Source organism: Pelodiscus sinensis, chromosome 3, assembly GCF_052426305.1.
Source record: "Pelodiscus sinensis isolate ZL-2025 chromosome 3, ASM5242630v1, whole genome shotgun sequence".
Lineage (NCBI taxonomy): Eukaryota > Metazoa > Chordata > Testudines > Trionychidae > Pelodiscus > Pelodiscus sinensis.
Genome location: NC_143054.1, coordinates 38,731,177 through 38,757,531, shown reverse-complemented (window position 1 = coordinate 38,757,531; position 26,355 = coordinate 38,731,177). Strand labels below are relative to the sequence as shown.

Here is a 26,355-nt window from a genome sequence, read left to right as displayed (position 1 = left end):
CTTTAGTGAAAATAAGGTAACAGATACCTCTCACTTTAGACCCGGTCTTGCAGCTTTCTTAACCTACTGGCTTCAGTGGAATTACTTGTATAAATCAATGGTGCAAAACAGGGCACTCCAGATGTCAGTTTTCCTCTTCATCTTATTATACACAGAATTTCAAGTCAATTTAAGTTATATACATCTGTTCATAAAAATATTGGACATTCAGCTAGAGGATGTATTACAATACTGCCCTTACAATGTACATTACCATAGAATTTCTTATATAAATAATATAACTTAATGGCTGGTTCATCCTGCCACAGTAAAAATATAAATAAATAATTTGGCACCAACGCACATGAAGCTCTCTAGCCTTTTAAACAACTTCCTTCCAAATATCCAGAAGAAAAAGATGAAACTTGCACAATGTCCAAGTAGGTTCTCAAATGTATGGACATCAGCAATGCCAGTCATGAATCTGATATTATGGTTTCAAGTAGACTTAGAATTTACTATCTTGTACAAGTAAAGCAATTGGAATTTATAGGCGTGCAAATTCTATAGGGTCTGATCCTGCAAGCCTGCCATGTGCAGAACTCCCATTTAAGACTGGAACCTAAATCCTTATGCAGATAAGTAACTTTACACACATGACTAATCTCATTGAGTTCAACTTGTGCATAAGTATGTGCAGGCCTGGATTCTAAACTGATGAAAGCTCTGCACATGGACTAATTGTAGGATGGTACCATCTGTTGATATTTTTATAGACACTTTTCTGTAAAGCTGATTGCACTTAAATCTACAGAATATTTAGCCACAGAAGAAAGGTTACCTTTTCAAAGAAGAGGCCCCAAAACTTCATTTTTTTACATGAAAATTTGGATTCCATAGAATACAACAAAATCTGTGAAAGTAATAATAATACTTAATACTGAGCACTTCACAGTGCTTTTACAATTTCAAAGTGCTGAACAAACATTTAATTATTCTTTATAATATCACTGAGAGAGAGGAGGTAAGTAAGCAAAATGATTTTTAAATCCATCATTTTTCACAAAATCTTCCCATATGTGGTAACCAGTGAAAATATGATCAGTGTTTGATAAGAACATAAAACACTGGCTTTTCCTAATCCCTTACGTGTCATCTTAGAAAGAGCTAAACTAACACCTCAGTTATTTTCTACCACTTCTAGAGACACAGCTGTTTGGAATTGAAGAATGAATATGTTATGGTTACTAGGCCAAATGCAGCCTGGAAATAACTCCTTAAACTCCACTGACATTACTAGAAGTGCAATGGTTTATTCCAGGTCTTAGTTTGGCCCTGTGTTCACCAAGAAACTCAGTAAGCATAGGCCAAACCAATCTATTAGTCAAATTCAGCCATGGAGAATTTGTCCACTATTCTCCAGGTACAGGTGAAATTCTTGACTCATTAAAATCAAGGATAAACTTTTCATAGACTTCAGTGAAGCCAGACTTTCACTCTAAATGCTTCCTGAGAAAGAATCTCAGCTACTTTACTCAAAGTTCCAATTGCAATAAAAAAACGGGATCAGCTTTAGTTAGCATTGAATATTATCAAACTGCAATTTGTGCCTGATTGGGACAAGTACACTAGAAGCCTTGACAAATCACACAGTACAAAAAAGTAACACTCAACAAACTAGACATGTACATGGTACAGCTCCAAATAAACATTGTTTGACATTTACTAGGCCAAATCATCTAGCAATGCCTATCAGTTTTAATAAGTTTTAAAATGTCTGTCAGATGCCATTTCAAACCTAATGGGCTGCAGATTTGCCTGAAGTGGAATTGAGTTAACGGCAGGTTGCTGTAGTTGATAGACATTTATGCAAATAGTCTCCCAGGTACACGATAACATGACCATAGAAAAATGAGCATTTTGGGCAAAGAATTTAGAGCTATCATTGACTGATTAATGCTCAAAGTGTTCCCATTTCACTATTTTAATGTTTATGTATGACTGTATTTCCTAAGTTCACATATATAATTCATTTGGACTATGGTTGTTAAATACCTACTCCCTGAAAGAAGGCAAATTTAATTAAGAGAATGTAGACCACTATAAGTTTTCAGATACCCTATTTTTTAAATCACTCATCCCATGATGTTCCTTAGTCCTACAATTTAAGTTTGGTTGACTAACCAGTCCTAGTGGTATTATGATCTCAAGTCAAAGACTCACTTTATTTTCCTTTTTTTCCCTGACGTTAAATAAATGTAAATATTTAACCTCATTTTGTTGGAGTAGGAGGGTTATGAAAGAAACAGGACAAGAGTTATTAGAGAGCCCATGAAAATGAGAACTGAGAATCTAAAGGCTAATTGATGGTCTCAGAAGATAAGGATCCAGCTGGAGGTCTGTGAGAAAATCCCAGTAGAGAGGAAAAACTAAAAGTTCAGTGGTAAATCCTGAGTCTACTGAAGTAAATGGAAGCTTTACCACGGATTCCAGTGGTGCCAGGATTGCATCCCACAGTTTTCACCCAAATCTTTCACTGTTTATCAGAAATGAACCACCAAACCCTTCTGGATTCCTGTCATAAGAAAAATTTCTCATCATTTATAAACTTCATTGCAAAAATAAAATCTGCATTTTTCATCCTTTTCCTGACAGTGCCCCTGTGGCTGAAATGTAACAATATGTGATTCCAGAAAGTCAAGATGTTAGAGAAAATGAAATACAGGCTTGTTAAAACTACTTCCAGGTCAGGTCAATGGGTAAGCATAATCTACCATTTGTACCTCTTCTGTGAATTACATAAAGGTACCTTTCAAGTTCATAAGTGCTTTCATAAAGCTCTTCTGACCTGATATATAATGGACACCATTTAAATGGAAGCATTTTCCAACAGTTATAATTCAATGGTATCTGAAATATATATCAGAGTTCTCCCTAAACTTAAATAGGAACATACAAATGTTGACTTTTAAAATGGTAAGAGGTATGCAGTGTATTTTATTTTTCTAATGCAGTTTATAAATATACTACATTCATAACTCTTAACCAAGCTTGGTGAATGGGAAACTTGACAGCAGATGACATTCAGTGTTGATTAATGCAAAGTAGTGCATGTTGCATGGAAAAATCTGAATTACTCATACTTCTGAGTGCTAAAGTAACTTGTAATCGATCAAGAAAAGACCTGGCATCCTACCGAATGAAGATCTCTGCTTGGTATAGAGCAGTTGTCAAAAAGCCAACAAACCACTAGACTATACAAAAAAGGAGATGGAGGAAAATATTATGCAGATGTTATATAAATCTATGATTTGTTCTCCTCTCAAATTGTATGTGCAATACTGGTCATTCCATCTCTAAAAGCTTTTCAGATTAGAAGGAGTTCAGAGATGAGCATGAAAAAAATTACTAGGGCATGGGTAAGCTCTCATTTGAAGAGAAATGGAAAAAATAAGACTTAGCAAATAGATGCTTAAGAAGTATACAAAAATAATGAATGGTGTTGAGAAAGTGATTATTCTCACTGTCTCATAACACAATACCAAAAGCACATTCAATAAAACTGAAAGGCAGCAAATTCAAAATTGATAACAGAAAATACTCTTTCACAGACTTTGGAACTCATTGCCTGAGGATGTCATTGAAGTCAAGACCTTAGAAAGATTCAAGGAGGAATTGCACATTTATGTAAACAGCAAGAATATCTGGAGCTGTAATAGTAAGAACTACAAAAAGAAGCTTTAGAAGGGCTATAAAACCTCATGCTTCAGAGTTTAAGACAGTCTCTAAATATTAGGGATTAGGTGGAAACTCCCCTAGGGGCCAGATTATACCGCCTCTGTGAGTTTTTGTACTTTGTCTGAAATGTCTGTCACTGTCCACTGGCAAATACAATATATTGTAGTAGCTGGACCATGGTCTGAGCCAATATGGCAAATTCCTTCCTTGGGCTGAACTCAGAGCATACAGCCTATTAGGTTCAGCAAAAGCAGATGCTCCTTAAACTGCTGACAGGAAATGGTAAAAGGTGGGCAAGGGGGTGAAGCTGGAATCACAGCCTAGGCAACCATGTGTCTATGAGCACACACATAATCTTGGTTTCTGTTAGGTACCCTCACAATTCCTCTTTACATCAGAGTCCTGAAAGTGAGGAATAAACTGAACATTTCCCAGCCTTATTGAGCCTTAAATCCTCAGTGCACATTCACAGTTAAAAGTCAACATCTGAAATGGTTTGGTTAAAACTGTAGAGAAGAACTCAAGAGACCTATAGATATCGTATATAGTTTTAAAGAAGTCATTTCATCTCTCTGCGCCTCAGCTCCCCATCTGTGAACTGGCTCTAGTAATCCTATTTAGAGTGTAAGTGCTTCAAAGTAAGTAAGTATAAGGGACTGTCTCTAACTGTATGACAATATAATGTTTTGCACAATGAGGTTCTAATCTAATCTAGGACCACAGTTGTTACTGTATTATAAATAATAAATTAAAGTACAGTTTTATAATAAAAAGACAGCAAATATCCAATCAAAAGACTAGGAACAAGTATGTAGAATTATGACAGCTGATCAATTCATGAAAGGCACAGCTAAAATTAAATCTGTCACTAAGCTTAGCCCTGCCTCGGATATGGCTGTATAGTTAAACAAATGAGTACCTCATTTGAAAGCTGTATTATACAGCCACTCTGACAAGACATTGTCTAATATAAGGCAATGAAAGACTGGATAATAGCCCAGAATACAAATATATATTCGTCCAAATACATTTCAAATTGTGATTAAATGAGTACTGGTCCCTTAAATATGCAGCAACAGCACAACAGCCTAGATAAACACTATACTATAGTGCTGAATATGAGTAAAAGAAAGTTGGAGTGTAATTGCCATGATTTTCCTTTGTTATTTGAACCTTTTCATTTTGATGGAGTTTGAGTGTTAGGAAAATGGCAAGAAAGACTATGCAATTCAGCCCCAGTTCTTTTACATATGAAATTATCAACACAGCTGGTAGATTATCTTTTTAGGTACTTTAGCTGCTTGGGAGACAATTCCACTATGGACACTTGCTGTAAAGTAATATAACTTGTTACCTTTAATGGCTCTTAAACATGCCATCACATCAAAACAATAGTTCTTCATGTTTGAGGAAAGGAACTGCTTTAACACGTGAATGTTCTAAGGGGAATTTTATGTTATAGTTACTATTGATAGAAAAGTATATTCTGAGAAACTGTCTGGAACTTCTACATGGACATAAGCAGAAGACATTCTAATAAAATGAATTTATTCAAAAACTGTTTTTATCAGCCATTGATTCTTCTCTGTGTTCATGTCTACACTGGGAAATTATTTCAAAAGAACTTATTTTGAAATAATAATTCATGAAATAACTATTTCGAAATAGCATGCCCACACTATAGGGAAACCTCAAAATTAGTCCAAGGCAGATTCCCTTAATGTGGACACACTACCTGGATTTAGAGCCCCAGGAAGCACTGGGAAGTAATTACTTTTAATGACTCTGGGGAGTAGTTATTTTGAAATAGCAGCAGTGGTGCATCCACCACACCGCTATTTTGAAATAACTATTTCAAAATAAAAAAACCTTAAAAACAACAAATAGACTAGTAGCACATTTGTCCTTGTTCATACCATTTACACAAGAATTAAACTTGTAAATGAAGTTAAGTTCCAATCCTTCTCTGTGTTTTGAGCTTGTGGAATTGGCCTGAAACAAAATGGTGATCCATTAATGAGTGTCCAGGTGGATTAAAGTATTCCACAACCTCCATAGGTTATGTATTCCATTGTTTAGCCACCCTGACAATTTTCCTAATGTCCAACCTAAACCTCCCTTACTGCAGTTTAAGCCCATTGCTTCTTGTCCTATCATCAGAGGCCAAGGAGAAGAATTTTTCTCCCTCCCCCTTGTAACACCCTTTTAGATACTTGAAAATTGTTATTGTGTCTCCTCTCAGTCTTCTCTAGTTTAGTCTTTTCTAAGCTAAACAGACCCTTATTTCGAAATAATGGGCTTGATAACATGGATGCTCTCCTTGTTATTTTGAAAATATTTCAAAATAACTCCCTTGTGTAGACCAGGTCTGTGTGAGTACCAAGATTGTTCAAAAGCAGCTATGTTGAAAACAATCACAATTGCCTCCCACAGTAGAAAATGGAGATCCCTTAACAAGAACAAAGAAACGTTATAACTATTAATACCCATGATAAAGTGGCCGAAACTTTAAATGAGGAGGGAAGTGTCTACCACTGATTTTTATAGGCATTTTTAAGGTCCCCAGTTGTCCCTTGCTGTGGATTTAGTTGCACAGGAAGGCTTTCACTTAGGAATCTCCAGAAGATTTTATCATAAAAAAGCACTCCAAAATGGCCGATCTCTTTGATCCATGTGAAGCTAGTGCCATTCTAGCTACAGGCTCCATTTGCTCCCAAGGACACTGGGCTGTACTAACTTTCTTGAGTATATTTTGGTATGGCATGTGACCTGCCCCTGTCCTTCCCCATTTCTGCCATGCCTTACCAATTCCACTCCCTTCTCTTTCTATCTGACCCTTCCCCCAGGGCATATGGAGAGATTTAGGGGGGGGGTGACCTTAAGTATCCTACACACTGTTGTAATCATCTTATATAAAATATGCCTTGTTCAGTATCATCTGAAAACTAATCACTCACTGGTCATTAATATTCATGTGTGATTATACACACAGAGTATATTAAGAGTCATCTATAAATGCTGGGGTTATGACTATAATGTATTTAAATAAGGCATGTCAAGAGTAGATGGTAAACAGATCTGCCCTATGCAAAAGAATGAGTTTGCTTTTCTAACCAGCCCAGTAATCAGTCAGACAATGATGGTACATTCACATGTAAAGAGTAAACAGGGTCACCAGACTAAGAAGGGAGGGGGGCAAGAGTGCAAGAAAGAGAACAATCTGCATTTTAGCAAACCTCACCACCTTCCTCACAGTTGGAATAAACTTTTCTTTGAAAGATTATCCTCAGAAGAATCCATTTAAAAGATTTACTTGTCTACAAACATGTGGTGGGGTGGGAGTGGGGGACAAGACTAAGCCTCAAATGATGAACAATTGAACAGAAGAACTCAAGGCTCTGAGGGTATGTCTACAGCTGTTTTGTCAAAAAAAAAACCCCTTCAATCACACTTCAATCAAAGAAAATAGGAAGAACAGAGAGGAGTTTCTGACACTGGTAATCTTCATTCTACAAGGAAGAAGCCTTTTTCCAAAAGAGCTCTTTTAGAAAAAGGCATGTCTGGCTTAGGAAGAGGAAGTTCTTTTGAAAGAAGAGGAAAAAGCACAGGTGCTCTGGTGGTCACTCCATCCATAGTAATCACAGCTGAAATGCGAGATAGTGTCCATTCAGTGTGGACACTATCTTTTGGAAATCAGATCGCTTTTTCAATGCACTTCTGCAGTGTGGATGCTCTCTTTCTGAAGAAGTTTTTCTGGAAGGTCTCTGCCGGAAAAGCTTCTTCCAAAGAAGCCTGCAGTCTAGACATAGCCCATGTGCAGGAAGAGTGGAACTACTTACTAGAAGTTAAAATTACAGAAACTATCTGATACTAAGCTTGGAGAGTTTGCAAGAGCTTTGAAGGACAGGATTATAATTCAAAATGATCTGGAGAAATGGTCTGATGTAAAGAGGATGAAATTTAACAAGGACAAATGCAAAGTACTCCACTTAGGAAGCAATAATCAGTTACACACATACAAAATGGGAAATGACTACTTAGGTAGGAGTACTGCAGAAAGGGATCTAGGGGACATAGTGGACCACAAGTTCAGTATAGGTTAAAAGTGTGACTCTGTAGCAAAAAAGTATTACCAAGAATGTTGTAAGCAGGATATAAGACATAATTCTTCCACCTACTTTGCACTGCTTAGACCTCATCTAGAGTATTGTTTCCACATTTCAGAAAAGATGCTTAGATCTCATTTTGTGCCACATTTCAAAAAAGATTTGGACAAATTAGAAAAAGTCCACAGAAGAGCAACAAAAATGATTAAAAGTCTAGAAAGCATGACCTCTAAGGGAAGATTGAAAAAACTGGGTTTGTTTAGTCTAGAAAAGAAAAGACTGAGACGGGACATGATAGCGGCTTTCAAGTACCTAAAAAATTGCTAAAAGGAGGAGGGAGAAATCTTAATCTCTTTAAGTTCTGATGATGGGACAAGAAGCAATGGGCAAGGGAGGTTTAGGTTGGACATTAGGAAAAACTTCCTTACTGTCAGGGTGGTTAAACACTGGAATAAATTGCCTAGGGAGCTTATAGAATCTTTATCATTGGAGATTTTTAAGAGCAGATTAGATAAACATCTATCAGGGATGGTCTAATATGGTGCTTGGTCCTGTCATGAGTACAGAGGACTGGACTTGGTGACCTTTCAAGGTTCCTTCCTGTTCTATGTTTCAATGAAGCCTGCATCCCAAGTGAAGGGGAAAAGTTGTTAAGGCGGGGTTGCAGACCAAGCTTGATGAAAAGCATCTCAAACAGGGTAGTAAGACAAAGTAGAAAACTTACAAGGAATGGAAGATGGGAGAGATTTGCAAGGAAAGTTACTTCTTGGAAGTCAGAAAGTGAAGGGGAAAACTAAGAACTGCCAAAAGAGTTGGACCTTGTAAAGGAAATTAAAACCAGCAGTAAAAAGTTCAATGGCTAAATAAATAAAAAGAAAACTAAGAATAAAGAACAAACACTGAGGATGGAGTGGTGATTAACGATAATTTAGGGAAGGGCCAACACCTAAGCAAATATATTGCCCTGGTTTTTAATACATCTAATGAAGAATTTAGAGATCATGGTGCAGTGGTTACTGGCAGCGAGGATATGAAAGTAGAAATTATCACATCTAAGATAAAATTCAAACTCAAATTGCTAGTTGGGACCAAATTGGGGATGAGGGAGGGGGCTGGATAATTTCCATCCAAGAATACTAAAGGAGCTGACACATGAAATTCCAAGAAAAATAGTATGGATTTTTAATTAATCCAGAAACTTAGAAGGTGTACTTAGTCATTAAAGAATTGCTAATATAGCATGTATTTTTAAGAAATGGAAAAAAAAATCCAGGAAACTACTGGCCTGTTAGTTTAACCTTAACTATATGCAAGGTCTTAGAACCAATATTAAAAGACAAAGCAGTTAAGACTATAGACATAGCTGGGATAGAATACAAGATGGCTTTACAAAAGATAGAAGAAGCCAGACCAATGTAATCTCTTTCAGAAAAAAACGGATATTTTAGACGAAGGAAATGCAGAAGATCTAATCTACCTGGATTTTAGTATGGCATTTGGTATAGTTCCTCATGGAAAGTTACTAGTCAAATTGAAGAAGATAAGAATTAACTTGAGAATTGAAAACTGGATTAGGAACTGGTTGAAGGGGAGACTATGATGCATCATACTGAAAGGTGAATTATCAGGCAAGAGAGAGGCTACTAATGGAATTTGTCATCAGGTCTTACCTTTTGAAGCAAAGTCTCTGGACTTTGAAAGATACAAGCAAAAAACCCAGAAACCATCTTTGTCAGTTATCCCTAGACAGACAGAAAGGAACAGAGCTCTTGCAAGCTGAGAAAGATGGGCCCTTCACCAAAGGGTAGGAGTGGTGTAGAAGAAGGAGGTAGAACTTGAATTCTCTGAAAACTGAATAGAGGTGAGAAGCCTGCTTAGGCAATCTCTTTCACCTAAGACTACAAAGAAACCAGGATTTCAAGGCATTTGGAGGAAATCCTGACTGAGGGAGATCTGTCAGTCACCATTTTGCTGGAAGACTGTGGATAAGAAAATCCATCTCGCACAAAGCCTGTACCTTATTAGATTATATTTTAGACTTTTAGATGTGTATTTTTACTTTTATTTTTAAAGCCCTTTCTATCATTATTCCTTTTAGTTGGCATTACTTAGCCTGTGTGCTGTTTTTAACACATTTGTTTTATTTCTTACTACTGTATATGCCAAATCAGTGTTTTGTCTAAGGAACAAGCAAAACTTATTATTTCTTTGAACTATTCATCCAGGATGGGGCTGGACCCTGAAGAGCACACAGATAGGGGAAAATATGAGATGAAGAGTGTGTTGGAACCTGCTGATTGTAACCAAAGCTGGTAGAAGCTAGAGTGGGACTATAGACAATGTTGCCAGGGTCAGTGTTGCAGAATCAGAGTGGTTTATTACACAGACACTCAGGATGCAACCTTCATGCTTGTTGCTGATATGAATGTTACAGACTGGGACCTACAATAGCAAAGAACTGTGAGGTACTGAGGGTTGCAGGGTAAGGAGTGACAACCCCTCACTGGTCTGAATTGCATGTTGGATCCTGTGACAGTAGGCACTAGGAAAAATTATGCCATGGAGACACTCAAGCCCCTCTTTGAACACACAGATCTGATCAGGAAAATATGACATGAGCTAGGTATATGCTGTTAGAGAAAATGAGCTATGTTTCTAAAATCAAGTTGTTCCTTAGGCTATAGACACAGGTCCACACCTCCCATTAATTCCAAGTCTGAGTACCTGCAGTCATACAACTTTCCCCCATTCATGTCACCAGGAGTAACCATGCATCCCAGGGCAGTTTAGCTTTAAAATTTATTAAAAGCTTTTTTTATTGTGATTTTTTTGCAATGTCTGTTTTGTTTGTGAGAATTATATTTAGGCTAGAAATATTTCTACATAGAGAATTCTGCATCAAGAATAAAATGTAGCTTCACAGAATTTCTCTGAGCCCTATTCTACATTAACAATATTAATAAAACCGTGTACTTAGATTTCACATGTTGTTATAGATCTCAACATATTGCACTGAGGCAGGCAACTTTTAATAGCTTAGTTTTGCAGATCCAGTTATTTAAAGTGACTTGGTCAAGATCACATAGCATGTCAGACTCAACCATTCCCATTCCCATGCCCTTCCTTGTTGACTATGTTTCCTCTCAGTGGATGTTCTCAATGAAAACAATGGAGATTAAGGAAATACTGCGTCAACTAGGACAGTAGATTTAATAATAATGAAAGCTCTTTCTATACTGTGATCTCCATTAAATAAACAACGATGGAGAAACCTCTGAAATATTATTCTAGAGAATAAAGTGGTTTCAAACGCTTTGATAAATTAAAAAAAAAATCCAATAAGCTTCTGGCTGTATAAAGTGATGAGATGTTTTGCAGAATCAATACTAAGCCAGAGTTGATCTTGGTCTTGTCCTTTGTTAGTTTCTCTCACTTTATGCAGGGGATTATTAATAATTCTATTTGGCACTTTCACAGTACTTTTGCATTTGTGAAATATTGTACTAACATTAGTTAATCCTGACAATACCCCTGAAAGTTAGACAGGTAATATTATCCACATTTTAGAAATAGGAGAACAAAGGTAGAGAGATTAAGTTATTTGCCCTGAGTATGGACAAATCTGTATCAAAACTAGGACTACTTGGGTCAGCACTCTGCTGAGAGCAAAGACCTACACCTAAGGTGATAGACTGCATGACACTCGGTCTTTTTTCTCTATTGCAGGTTGTTTCTAAAACCACTTTAATATTACAAGCCGGGGCCCTCTTCTCAGCCTATAGGAGACAAGCAACTTCCACTGATTTCAATTGAAATTACCCATACCCTGCGGGAAAAAAAAGCTGTGTATATTTCTCCACACTAACTACTGTTTGGATTAGTATACAAGTGATAAAAACAAGTTTCCCTTTCAGGATCTGATCTGGTTCCCACTGATTTCAGTAAGCACAGGACCAAACTTCAGATCACAAACATCTAACTTCATAAGAACATAAGAACGGCCATACTGGGTCACACCAAAGGTCCATCTAGCTCAGTATCCTGTCTACTGACAATGACCATTACCAGATGTCCCAGAGGGAAGAAACACAGGAGGTTATCATCACGTGATCCCTCCCCTGTCATCCATTTCCAGACAAACAGAGACTAGGGACACCATTCCTATTTATCCTAGCTAATAGTCATTGATTGATCTAACCTCAATGTCTATCTAGCTCTTTTTTGAACCTGTTAATGTCCTACTCTTCACTACATCCTCTGGCAAGGAGTTCCACAGGTTGATTATAAATTGTGGGTTAAGGAAGCAGTATCCTTGATTTCTTCTGTAGACGCAAGATGGGAGGAGGCACAATAGGTTTGTGAATAAAGAATTAATTGAAAAACTTAACAGAAACTCATAGAATTTCCTACATATGCATAGCTTATTCTCCGATAGGGGAAGAATGGGGCTTCAGATTCTTTAAACTGGGAATCCAAGAGAACAATACTTTTGTGCGGTAATATAACCAATACAGCACACAATATTTCATGAATGCTTATATTCTAACATCACCACCTCTTTTTGTATCCTTGTTCCTTTGCTGATGCAGCTTTTTTCTTATTGATTGTTCTTTACTTTTGCTACTGGCTTTAATTAATTTTATACTACAACCCCACGATCTTTTCCTAATCAGGATGCTGGATGATAGATCCATTCAGCACATATTCCCTAGGCTGGCTCCTTACTCCTTGATTAATTATTTTCCATTTGCTTACATAGAAATCCGCTAGATATTGCCTACTCAATCACTGAAAAGAGTCACATATTTCTGCACTAGTTTGCATTGACCTATATGTTATTTGCTTTGGCTTCAGAAATTTTGCAAGGGAAAGTTCCCAGTGGGGAGGCCACAGTTGCACAAAGTATGTACAATTCTCCTATGCTGCAGAAGGACTGGGAGCTAGAGTGGCATATAAAGTAGGTGCAGTTTTGCCTCCATTGGTAGTAATCTGGTGTTGTCTCATTGATAGGAATCTTGTCACAATTTTAAACCATGTCTGCCCCCCAAACTGTGTGAGACCAAACAGAGGGTGGACGTAGAAATATTTAACTTTTGATCCCTTGCTAAACCAAATAGCTTTCAGCTCTTCTTATTACAATTTTCTATCCAGCACTGTTAATATCTTATCCCATGGCTCCCTTAGCCTTCAATTTCTAATGTGCAATTCTGGAAAGTCTATGTTTTCCAAAATTCCTGTATTTTTTCTACAAAACTCTCATTGACCTCTGGTCCTTGAATCACTCCTCCTTGATCAAACTGTGCTTTTAAGGGTATTTTTCCCTAAGCACCCCTTTTAGTTTACAATTTAGCAGTCTAGACAGAAGTCCTAAATATACCTAACAAAATGCAAAACTACCCCAAAAGAGAAAACGCTACCAAACCACCCCTTAAGATTGTAATTAATTTGGAAATATGAATGAAGAATTTTATTAAGGTAACATTAATATTTTGAATAAAAGTAGGCCCACTTTTGAACTATGGTAGCTTTGTATAGAAAATATGCAGAAATCCACATTTTTAACATTTTTATTGCAAAAGTAATACTCTCAGATGAGTTTCACATAAAAGAAAATCTTGGAGAGCTTCACATGAAATGGTGAAAAAATTCCTTGTAAACTTCAAGAGTAGAAACTGATTTTTGCACAACTCAAAGGGGAAAATCTTGGCCACAATGAAATCAATGGGATGCATGTCATCAATTTCAGTGGTGCTCTTAGTTTATTTTTCCTGTGGGTTTTTTTAAACTTAAAAAAAATGAAAATTTAATCTAAAGAGTTTAGGAAAAATTACAGCTCCACAATTTCCTAGCGTACTACCTTTAGAACTCTGGTTACATATTATCCAGATCTAATTCTCAGTCTATTTTAAGTGCCTCTAATCTTATTTAGCATCGTTATCTAAGAGATAATATCTGTACCTAGCTCCTCCTCTGTCGTCCCTGGAAAACTGATCCCCGACTTGAGCAGATCGCCACCCTCTTCCTCTGTAAAGACAGAAACAAAGTAACTATTTAATAATTCTGATATTTCCATATTCCTGGTTAGAAACTCTCCATTCATTTTTAAATGACTTACCGTTCTGTATGTGCTGATTGGTATGTGCAAGGATGAGGGGAGACAAAGGGATTTTAAATGCTTAAATATTTAGTGGCCTTTTTGCTTCTCTAAATTTATTTTCATGCTTTTTGTTTGGTTCGGTAACATTCTCACCTGGGCAGACACCTCGTATCAATAAGTGCCTTTTGTTTATCTTGCATGTTGCTTTTTCCAACTCTGCTTAGTTGCATTGATTTCTGGTGCCCTTTTAAGGTTTTTTAAGTTACTTTGGAAAGAATTCTTATTATAACTGCTCCACCCATGTCTTAAATACTTCCCATTTTTCTCTGCTTATTTTGCTGCTATACATGATTTTCAGGCTATATTCTTTCACTTGCAACTTAATCGTTTGAAGTCTACATGGATAAAACCCATAACTTTGTGTTTGTGACTTTTCTGCCATTTTAGTTCTATTCTCTTTTCCACCACAGACTTCTTGAGCAAGTCCCTCAAATTTATTGGGCCTTAATAGTAAAATAATTCCCTACTTCACAGAGATATTGTGAGGATAAAAACATAAACATTTTTAAGGTGCTCAGAAACTACAGTAACAAAGCATATACGCATGTATAATTATCATTACATTCTTTATTTTTTTTCTTAGTCATATCCCTTTTTTGGTCTTATTCTTCACTTTTTTCTGACATAATTCCCAGGAAATTCTGAAAGTCAAGACATTGTTTTGTTGTATTCCTCCCCATAAACCAGTTTTTAATCAAAACTACAAGTAGTACAAAGGTAGAAGAGTGTGTGGAAGCGAAGGGGGAGATACTTTCTGACTCCCACTGCATAGGCAACAGGGAAATGGTGTACATATTTTCAGGGAACAAAATACAGTGACATACTGGGCTTCTCTAAACTATTTTTTGTTGAGTTGTAACCTGAGTGAGCTGATTTCCAATTAACTCACATTCAGGAACACAACTGTTATTGTTAGGTGACCATTCACACTTTTTGAAATAGACTACAAATTAGGCCACACTAGCTTTTCAAGTATCAAGCTTAAATAGTACCACATCAGGTACGTAGATTGTGAGGTTTGACTTACAACGAAAATAAAATGACAGTTTTTGCAGATTTCAGTGCTGTATTTAATAAATGTATACACCCTGTACATTTCTTGGCCAAGTAAATTTTCTAGTCTGCAGTTTTCAGTTGTCTTGTCATGTGAACTGATTTCCATTTAACTCAAATTAAATAACACGGTTGAAAATGTTAATTTAGACACTCAAAAATATTTGTTCCTGGTCATGCTTCACCCTAGGCTTCAGCTAATAAAATTGATTTTTACAAGAGTGAGAAGTTAATGGAAAATAAATCCAAAAAACATTTTAAAACTTTCAGAAAAATGTAATATTTGTTGCCACATTTATCAAAGCTAAATAAACTTTTTCGTTCACATACAAACTCCTAGAAATCTAGTCAGTCAAGCCATCTCATACAATTTTTAAAAAATGACTGGCACATGTATTCAAATTAAATTTCATTTGGAGAGGTAATGGACAACTCTAATTGAATATGAGCACAAATTAGGCAGTTTCCATGGAGACTGTGTCTATGTGATCTATATGAGTCTGTGTAACTCATAAATGCAGCCTCTAATTCAGCTATATTAGAGTTTGAAATCAAAAGGAAGGCATCACAAAAATAAAGTCCCCCCCCCCAACATCTTTAAATTCTTGCCAATAGTTAGCAATATTACAGGAAAGCTGGTGAAAAAGCTTTCCTTTAAGACAGCAATTTTGTGCACGTAGCTATATTTTGAAATCACAAATGATGCACCCATCCAGAATCATCTACATCTTCATCAAAAAAGGAAACAGAAATATAACTTCTCCCATGCTGGAAGTCTGTAAAATTCATATTTAGTCAAACCAAAACCACACTAAACCTGTATGAAAAATTATGAAAAGATCCTTCATAAGTTTGACATATTTTAGAGAGAGAAGGAAAATAACACTTCTAATTTAATTATTTTCCCAACTGCTCTTGCTCGGTGTGGAGGGATGGCTGCTACATGAAAGAAAGGAGATGAAGAAGATGAAAAAGTTCAAGAGGTCAGAGAAAAGATGTTAAAAGGATGGCCCAATGTTATTGTACAGGATCAAGATTCTGGAGACAATGTTTTTGATTTTGGCTCTGAAAAATGATTTCCTGTTTAACCTTGAAAAGGTTATTTATTCTCTCTGTGCATCAGTTCCCCATTTGTAAAATGAAAATAATAAGCCTTCCCTACCTTACAAGTCCCTTGTAAGAATAAACTCCTTACTGCTCAAGATGCATTCCACTAGTACAATGCACGGCCATAGAACTGCTATAAGAGCAATATTCTGCCTTGAATGGTGGCCAGTACTTCCGAGCAATGCATAATACTCATGTAAAACATGCTGAACTTTAACTCTGCTGGATGGGGGGGGAGTGGGGAGCAGTATTTCCCAGTGATCAGTTTATGGCCAAAGCATTAGGAGTAATTCTAATTTTTTATCATAAATTTATAACTATTCACATGTAACATCAGTGCCTACATCTTTTTTCCCTCAAATAGCTAGTGTCATTTTAGACAGCCTTTGAATAAATTCAATTAATGTATTCAGCACTGATGAAGCATAAGTTAATCTAAGGTCTCAGTGACTATTGTGGCATTACATGGATAATCTTTGACTAAAGTTCTTAAATGAGTACTCCAACATACTGTAATTCCTTGAACAAAGGCATCGATGTCTTTTGTTTGATCTGGTTAGATTTTTCCCACAAATAATCATTTTTATTATTGACTAACAAATTAAAATAATCTTTCATTCATTAGTGTTTTTCCTAGTCAATGGTTATGAAGCAGGGCAGATTGTGTTGAATGCTCATAGCATTCTTGGGTCACTCTAGGATTCTTCTATGATTCTAGTGCCACAAAATATTTGCACCCTAGCATCTGTTACTTTCCTTATCTTAGAGCATAGATCAAAATTGTGCCAGCAGCCCCACCGCCTGCAGTGGCAGCAATGCCAGAGGATTGGAAAGCAACAGCTTTAGAAGGCAATGCTAAACTTCATGGTGAATTACTTGATGAAGGATAAAGTGCAAGAGCTTAGAGGGAAAAAAAGATATTGACAATAAAGGTGAGATTATGAAAATAGGATGATTTGCATTTTAAAGATTTGAATAATGTAAAGAACTCACATTCTGCAGACAATAGATACAATTACCCTTTCAAGTGCACACATTAGAACATTATAGATTAATATAAAGTGATGTCCAAAGTCTGAACACAACACTCCTGTTGAGTTCATTGGGAGTTGTATGTGAGCCACATGGGGAAAATGACAGGCTAAAAAATGCCTGGATGTCTATTTGCTTTTGTGAAAGCTGAATTTCTAATAGAGGCCCTGATGCATTAATCCATGAAAGCATCCAAGCCTCAGACATGAGTTGTCTATTCCGGCTGAACTCTGCTTGGTGTAGGAATTGGGGCTCAGTGAGTTGAGGGTGCTTACTTTATGTTCCCCATATCTTGGAACCAGCCTGTGGAAAGTTCAGCCCGCAGTACAGGTTAAAGCAGTCGCAGCTCAGCTCTAAGTAGATCTCCCCTGTCTGTCTATTGTCCAAGGGGTTGTTTCATCAGACAGAAAGAGCCTCAGCACTTTAGCTACACTTTAATGTTTTTGGATTAAAAAATATGCTCTTAAATGCTGCTTAGAAAGTAAATTGTAAAATAATATGTTAGTGGACATGTGCCCTGATCCCTTCCTTCCTTTATTACAGCAACTGCCTGAACTTAGGAATCATCGATTAGGGTTGCCAGATACTTTCACAAAAAATCCTGAACATGGCGGGGGAAAAAAATTGGTTGAGAAAAAAAAAGGTTGCTGCGCCTTTAAATTCCCGCGCTCCCTGTTCCCTCCGCCCACACCAGATGCGGCAGGGGCCTTCTGTCCAAGAAAAACAGACATTTTATATGTCTGATATTTTCTGGATTTTTTTTACCGGACAAAACTGACAGAAGACGCAATTACCGGGCGAAAACCGGACACCTAGCAACCCTATCAGAGGACACCTGGCTACCCTATCACAGATTCACCTATCATACCCACTCTGTTCATAGAGTATGCAGCTCCCTCTCCCATTGGTCCAGGGGTGGGCAAAAGGGCCTCCATGGGCCAGATCCAACCAAGTGGGTAGATCTGACCTGCAGAGGCCCTGTCATTCCTGACTCCCAGGCCAATTCGGGCCTGGGGGTTGGGAGAGCATGCAATGTTTCCTCCACCCTGCCCCCGTCCTGCGAGGAGATGTGGTAATTAGAAGGACCATGCACTCCTGGCAGAGCGGGAGGAGGTTTTGAACACTCTCCTGCCCCCAAGGCCAATCAGTGCCTGGGAGCAGGGGGAGTGCACAAAGTTTCCTCTGCCCTGCCCCCAACCTTAAAGGAGCATGTAGCGCTTAGAAGCACAAAACGCTCCTGCCAGGGCCATGGCTGGAGAAGCAGGGAAGTATCCTGTCCCTGCCCCTTCCGCTTGAGGCCCTGCCCATTCCAGTGCAGCCTGGGGCCACTTCAAAAAATTCTGAAGTGGTCCCTAGCAAAAAAATTATTGCCCACCCGTGCATTGAGTCAACCATGGCACCCCTTGTATCCTTCCATGGTACAAGCTCTCAATCCAAGTACAGTTAATGATCCCTTTTCCTCATTGACACCCCTTGTAACAGTGCTTTTCAACAAGGCTCATAATCGCTATCACAGTGCTGCATGGGAGATAGAGAGACTGAGCTAAAATTAATATCAAACTTAATAAATACACTAAAATTAATAAACTGAGTTATCAGGCTCCTATGGGTCTCCTAATGCATCTTTTCCTATCTGTCTCTCTCATTTAGTTTGTGTACTCCTTAGGCAAGTGTTCTTTTTCTTGTCGTTTATAGCACCTGGCTTACTGTCAGTGCATAGCAAATAATAGACTACCCTGGTGCATTGTTTTGATAGTATATCAGTGAGTGACAGATACACAGAGCAGAAGAAGGGGAGGATTTAAATTAGAAACCATGAAAATAAGAAAAATTAAAGATGATGTTGGAAAGCTTAAACTCTTGGTGGTCACATTTCTGGGTGTCCTGTTTGGGTGGTAAGAAGAGCAAAAGAAATTGGGTCACTTTGCCAAGTTGCTCTTATTTTTCCTATCAACACCACTATTTGTTTTACCTCACTTCCTTTTACATACCATCTGCCCACTCACAAATTGGAGAATTCATTGCCCATGTAAATTGAGATAATGAATACTTTGGCTTTTCTCCTTTTATAGGCAAAGTATTCTGATAGGTCACACAAGTAAATGTTAAATAAGTCCTTTTGTATTTAATGTGGTGCTTTTTCAAGTCCAATCCTTCCACTTTGTACATACAGTATAGATTCAGACAGCTGAAACTTGGTTACACAATCTGGCTGTTTGAAAAAACTAGTCAGTCACAGAGCATGTTAAAGAAACCTGAAGAAGTTGCTTGTGTCTGTATGGTTCTGTTTCCCAGAAAGCTTAAATGAAATATGTTGTTGGGGATTGCTGGATTCATCTGGCTGAATGCTTCAGATATCCTCCATTGTCACTGGAAAACATGCAGAGAACCCAGTATGCCTTGGCACTGCTCTAGCGATTGCACTCTGAGGTTGGGGATCCAGAGGGTAGTCCTTTCAAGCCAGACAGCTGGTGCGTGGTCTCAGAGCCAGTCAGATTAGCTACATTGCTTATGCTTCTTTCCAAACTCATCCATTTATTTTGTCCAAAATTGTGCCTGTCTCCTTCCACCCAAAGGGGAATTAAGGAGATTTAAAGATTGTTATAGCAGATACGCATTTCAGCCACTGCAGAATTTCAGTAGCCTATTTGCTTAAACGTTTGATTTGTCCTTAGTGAAATCAGTAATGATTACATAATCAAGAGAAGGAACCTGCAAAAATGGCTCCCTAGAGAAGGACCCTTAGTTCTATAAGAGAATGTGCTTCACAGATCCTAAAAATTCCCCCTGAAACCTTTTTTGTTGACTTTTCAGAACTGGAAGGGCCTGAATCAGACTTCTGATCTATTTACACATTTTACTGGAGCATTTCAAACTCTGCAGCAGACAACCTAAAACATACACTATTAAGAGATAATTCATTAGCTAAATAAAATTCATTAGCTAAGCATCATGAATGATGGCTTTACTCTGTGATCCAAATATATCTGAATGTCCTGACTAAAACTCTAGTCCTTTGGCCTCCTTCCGGTCTGATCTCAGGGCTTTGGCTCCATCCATCAAGTCTTCCTCAAGAAAAATCTACATGGTAAAAATGCTGTGCAGTATATTCCATTTATTGGCAACCTCTCAGCTGCCAACATTATCGAGCAGCTGCTAATAAGCAGCAGGCAGGCTTACAGGGCACAAGCCAGGGAAGGAAGCACTGGGATATGTCTTCCTTGACTGTACACTGCAAACCTGCCTGAGGTAGGGCAGTATCAAAGAGCAGGAGCTTCAGAATAGAGGCTGGGGCTTGTTACAGGGAAGGGGGATACTGGCATACGTGAAGCTGTATTTCTCCATGCATCCTCCAGGGGTCAGGGCTTCCTTTACTGGGTGTGGCCCGCCAGCAGGATATAGTCAGGAGAGCACAGAAAGCGGTATCTTGCACCTGCAGCATCCATGCTGCTGCTCCACCTCCCCACAGGTCCCTCTCCCAGCCTGCAGTGCAGTCCCTGTAAGCAGACAGGTTTGTGGAGCTACAGAGCCAGAAGGAAGTGCTGGGATGACCTGAGCACTGGCTGCAACTAGAGGTGCAAAACTGTAGGCAACGGAGGAACATCAAAGCATTTCTTTCCCTGGCTAGCTAGCACCCCAAAAACCTGTCTATGGCAGGTGCTCAGCATCCCTCAGCACTTCATTCCTAGGCAGCAGACTTGCAAACCCCACTGTAGCTGGGGCCTCTCTTCCAAAGCATGTTAATAAGCAGAATGTCACTGCCACTCTCTGAATCCCATTGAAAGGGAAATGGGGAAGCCATGCCAGGAAAGTATATTGAACAACTGGCATCAATGTGTGATAGGCATTTCAAAATCAATGCTGAATCTTGGTGTCAGAATGCTTGATCAATCTGTTAATTTACTTGAAATACCTACTAGAAATGAGACCCAACTGTGGGACAGTGTGCAGCAGTGTTTCTCAAACTGTGCTCCACAGAGCCCCAGGGCTCATAGACTCACAGACTTTAAGGTCAGAAGGGACCATTTTGATCATCTAGTCTGACCCCTTGCACAATGCAGGCCACAGAATCTCACCCACCCCCTAGAATAATCCTCTCACCTATATCTCAGATATTGAAGCCTTCAAATAGTTTGAAGACCCCAAGATGCAGAGAATCCTGTGATTTGTACCCCATGCTACAGAGGAAGGCGAAAAACCTCCAGGGCCTCTGCCAATCTACCCTGGAGGAAAATTCCTTCCCGACCCCAAATATGGCGATCAGCTAAACCCTGAGCATGTGGGCAAGACTCACCAGCCAGACACCCAGAAAGTTCTCTATAGCAGCTCCTATCATCCCTCCATTGACCTATTTACCACTGATAATGAATGGTCAATTAGTTACCAAGATCATGTTATCTCATCAAACCATCCCCTTCATAAACCGATCTAGTTTAATCTTGAAGCCAGATAGATCTTTTGCCCCCACTACTTCCCTTAGAAGGCCGTTCCAGAACCTCACTCCTCTAATGGTTAGAAATTTTGGTCTAATCTCAAGTCTAAACTTCCTACTAGCCAGTTTATATCATAAGAACATAAGAACATAAGAACATAAGAACGCCCGTACTGGGTCAGACCAAAGGTCCTTCTAGCCCAGTATCCTGTCTACCAACAGTGGCCAGCACCAGGTGCCCCAGAGAGGGTGGACCGAAGACAATGATCAAGCGATTTGTCTCCTGCCATCTCTCTCCAGCCTCTGACAAACAGAGGCCAAGGACACCATTTTATCCCCTGGCTAATAGCCTTTTATGGACCTAACCTCCATGTAATTATCTAGCTTATCTTTAAACTCTATTATAGTCCTAACCTTCAAAGCCTCCTCTGGCAAGGAGTTCCACAGGTTGACTACACGCTGTGTGAAGAAGAACTTTCTTTTATTCGTTTTAAACCTGCTACCCATTAATTTCATTTGGTGACCTCTAGTTCTTCTATTTAGGGAACTAATAAATAACTTTTCTTTATCGGCCCTCTCCACACCACTCATGATTTTATAGACCTCTATCATATCCTCCCTCAGTCTCCTTTTTTCTGAACTGAAAAGTCCCAGTCGCTTTAACCTCTCCTCATATGGGACCCGTTCCAAACCCCTAATCATTTTAGGTGCCCTTTTCTGAACCCTTTCCAAGGCCAAAATATCTTTTTTGAGGTGAGGAGACCACATCTGTACACAGTATTCCAGATGTGGGTGTACCATAGTTTTATACAGGGGCAGTAAGATATTCTGTGTCTTATTTTCTATCCCTTTCCTAATAATTCCTAGCATCCCATTTGCCTTTTTGACCGCCGCTGCACACTGCGTGGAAGTTTTCAGAGAACTGTCCACGATAACTCCAAGATCCCTTTCCTGATTTGTTGTAGCCAAATTAGCCCCCATCATACTGTACGTATAGTTCTGGTTATTTTTCCCAATGTGCATTACTTTACACTTTTCCACATTAAATTTTATTTGCCATTTTGCTGCCCAATCACTGAGTTTGGTGAGATCTTCTTGGAGTCCCTCACAGTCTGCTTCTGTCTTGACTATCCTAAACAGATTGGTATCATCTGCAAACTTTACTACCTCACTGCTTACCCCTTTCTCCAGATCATTTATGAATAAGTTGAAAAGGATTGGTCCCAGGACTGACCCTTGGGGGACACCACTAGTTACCCCTCTCCAATCTGAAAATTTACCATTTATTCCTACCCTTTGTTTCTTGTCTTTTAACCAGATCTCAATCCAAGAAAGGACCTTTCCTCTTATCCCATGGCCATGTAATTTACACAAGAGCCTTTGGTGAGGAACCTTGTCAAAGGCTTTCTGAAAATCCAAGTATACTATATCTACTGGATCCCCCTTATCCGCATGCTTATTAACCCCTTCAAAGAACTCTAATAGATTAGTAAGACAGGATTTCCCTTTACAGAAACCATGTTGACTTTTGTCCAACAAATTATGTTCTTCTACATGCTTCACAATTTTATTCTTTACTATTGTTTCGACTAATTTGCCCGGTACTGAAGTTAGACTTACCGGTCTGTAATGACCAAGATCACCTCTAGAGCCCTTTTTAAATATTGGTGTCACGTTGGCTACCTTCCAGTCATTAGGTACGGAAGCCGATTTAAAGGATAGGTTACAAACTACAGATAATAGCTCAGCAATTTCCCATTTGAGTTCTTTTAGAACCCTTGGATGAATGCCATCCGGTCCCGGAGATTTGTTAACATTAAGTTTTTCTATTTGTTCCAAAACCTCCTCTACACCCACAAAGGACGGTGCAGATTTGGGAATCTTCCCAACATCCTCAGCCGTGAAGACTGAAGCAAAGAAATCATTTAGTTTCTCTGCAATGGCTTTATCGTCCTTCATTGCTCCTTTTATAGCTTGATCATATAGGGGACCCACAGGTTTTGTAGCAGGCTTCCTGCTTCTAATGTACTTAAAAAACATTTTGTTATTTCTTTTTGAGTTTTTGGCTAGCTGTTCCTCAAAATCTTTTTTTGCTTTTCTTATTACATTTTTACACTTGATTTGACAGTGTTTATGTTCCTTTCTATATATATCACTAGCATTGGACTTCCACTTCTTAAAAGATACCTTTTTGTCCCTCACTGCTTCTTTTACATGGTGGTTAAGCCACGGTGACACTGTTTTAGGTCTCTTGCTCTGTTTTTTAATTTGGGGTATACATTTAAGTTGGCCCTATATTATTTAGTCTTTAAAGATTCCATGCAGCTTTCAGGGATTTGGCTCTAATCACTGTGCCTTTTAATTTCTGTTTAACTAACCTCCTCATTTTTGTGTAATTCCCCTTTTTGAAATTAAATGCCAGGGTGCTGGACTGCTGAGGTGTTCTTCCCACCACAGGAATGTTGAATGTTATTATATTATGGTCACTATTCCCAAGTGGTCTTGTAACGGCTATTTCCTGGACCTGATCCTGCACTCCACTCAGGACTAAATTGAGAATTGCCTCTCCCCTTGTGGGTTCCTGCACCAACTGCTCCAAGAAGCAGTCATTTAAGCCATTGAGAAATTTTATCTCAGCTTCTCTTCCTGAGGTGACATGTATCCAGTCAATATGGGGGTAATTAAAATCCCCCATTATTATAGAGTTCTCTATTTTAGTAGCCTCTCTAATCTCCCTCAGCATTTCAATGTCAGTATCGCTGTCCTGGTCAGGTGGTCGATAATATATCCCTACTGCTAATTTCTTATTATTGGAGCATGGAATTTCTATCCATAGCGATTCTATGGAACATGTTGATTCATTTAATATTTTTATTTCATTTGATTCTACATTATCTTTCACATGCAGTGCCACTTCGCCACCCACCCGGCCTGCTCTATCCTTTCGATATATTTTATATCCCAGAATGATTGTGTCCCACCGATTTTCCTCATTCCACGAGGTTTCAGTGATGCCTATTATGTCAATCTCCTCATTTAATACGAGGTACTCCAGTTCACCAATCTTATTTAGTTAGACTCCTAAAGTGTACAAGCACTTTAAAAATTTGCCACTGCTTATTTGTCTGCCCTTCCCTGACGCATTGGATTCCTTTGAATGCGGTTGTTTGTCTGCTCTGGCCCATGGTTTGTCCTCTCACCTCCTCTCTTTCTGACTACAGCTTAGAGAGTCTCTATCAATGGATTCTCCTCTAAGAGAAGTCTCCCTCCAATTTACATGCATCTCCGCACCAATTGACTTTCCCCTATCTCTTAGTTTAAAAACTGCTCTACGGTCTTTTTAATGTTTAGTGCCAGAAGTCTGGTTCCACCCTGGTTTAGGTTGAGCTCACCCTTCCTGTATAGGCTCCCCCTCCCCCAGAAGTGTCCCCAGTTCCTAATAAATCTAAACCCCTCTTCCCTACACCATCGTCTCATCTACGCATTGAGACTCTGAAGCTCTGCCTGCCTACCTGGCCCTGCGTGTGGAACTGGAAGCATTTCCGAGAATGCCACCATAGAGGTCCTGGATTTCAGTCTCTTTCCTAGCAGCCTAAATTTGGCCTCCAGGACATCTCTCCTACCGTTCCCTATGTCATTGTTACCGACACGTACCACGACCACCGGCTCCTCCACCGCACTACACATAAGTCTATCTAGATGCCTCGAGAGATCCGCAACCTTCGCACCAGGCTCCGCGAGACATCTCCAGGGGCTCTGCAAGTTTGACAAACTGGAAACATCGATAGGTACAACACATGCAATCAGTGGACTGCTGGGGCACTGCATAAATTTTTCTGCATGTAAAGGGCTCCGGAAAAGGACTCCAAAAAGTTTGAGAACTGCTGGTGTACAGAATAATGATTAGTGTGGAACTTATGGTAATTCTAGTGGTGAGTCTGTACTAAAAGTCAGACATTCTAGGCCTGGAATCTCTCCTTGCAAGACAAATAGCCACTGCTTTCAGCTGGAGTTGATCATGTTATAGAAGGAGAATGTGGTTCATGAGTTTTATTCGCTCATTTTCAGGCACCTTGAGCAGCTACTGTACCACTCTGTATCTCAGCATATTTACTTGGGAAATGGAGCTAGGCACTGATCATTTGTGAAGCATGTTGAGTGCTGAGGGATTACTGTAAATGCAGTTGGTTGTATAAGTCCATCTAAAATATACTTTGTCTGACTTTTAAAAACCCAAGAACTTCTTGCTTTAAATTAAAACAACATGTCAAATTTTATTAGGCACAACACTATTTTTGGAGCATTGTGGCTGTCAATACAAAGATAGACAAGCAAAGTGCCCATACTACACTTTAATCCAACATATATTACTTTCCTGTAATTATTATCTAGCAGGTCATAGCATTCTATTTTTATAACATTATTTGACTGTATTGCAAGTGAATCACAAGGACTTTAAATCCCTGCCAGGCTTATTTGTTTTCCTGGTGTGCTGTCAATATAACCTCTAACATCACAGATACACCAAATTTGCTGAAGCAGAGATATTTGATTAATCACAATATTCACTGGTTTATGAATGCTGAAGACAGTTAATACAAGAAGGATCTGTTTCTAATGAGATATGGAATATGAACAAAAGCACTTTTCCTTCTGGAGCTAGAAGAAAACAGCAATTAGAGTCAGTTGTAGTTTTGATCACTTATTATAAAGACTCTTGGCTCTAGATCACAAAACCACCATATATGTGT

The 26,355-nt window shown here is 38.7% G+C and overlaps 1 protein-coding gene across 1 annotated transcript in view; it reads right to left on the bottom strand.

The window, feature by feature from the left end:
• DLGAP2 (DLG associated protein 2) overlaps positions 1-26,355 on the bottom strand; it is a 466,399-nt gene that overhangs the window by 134,349 nt on the left and 305,695 nt on the right. Inside the window, exon 4 of the mRNA XM_075923576.2 lies at positions 13,782-13,847. The gene's annotated coding sequence lies outside the window, so the exon portion shown is untranslated. The remainder of the gene's footprint in view (positions 1-13,781; positions 13,848-26,355) is intronic.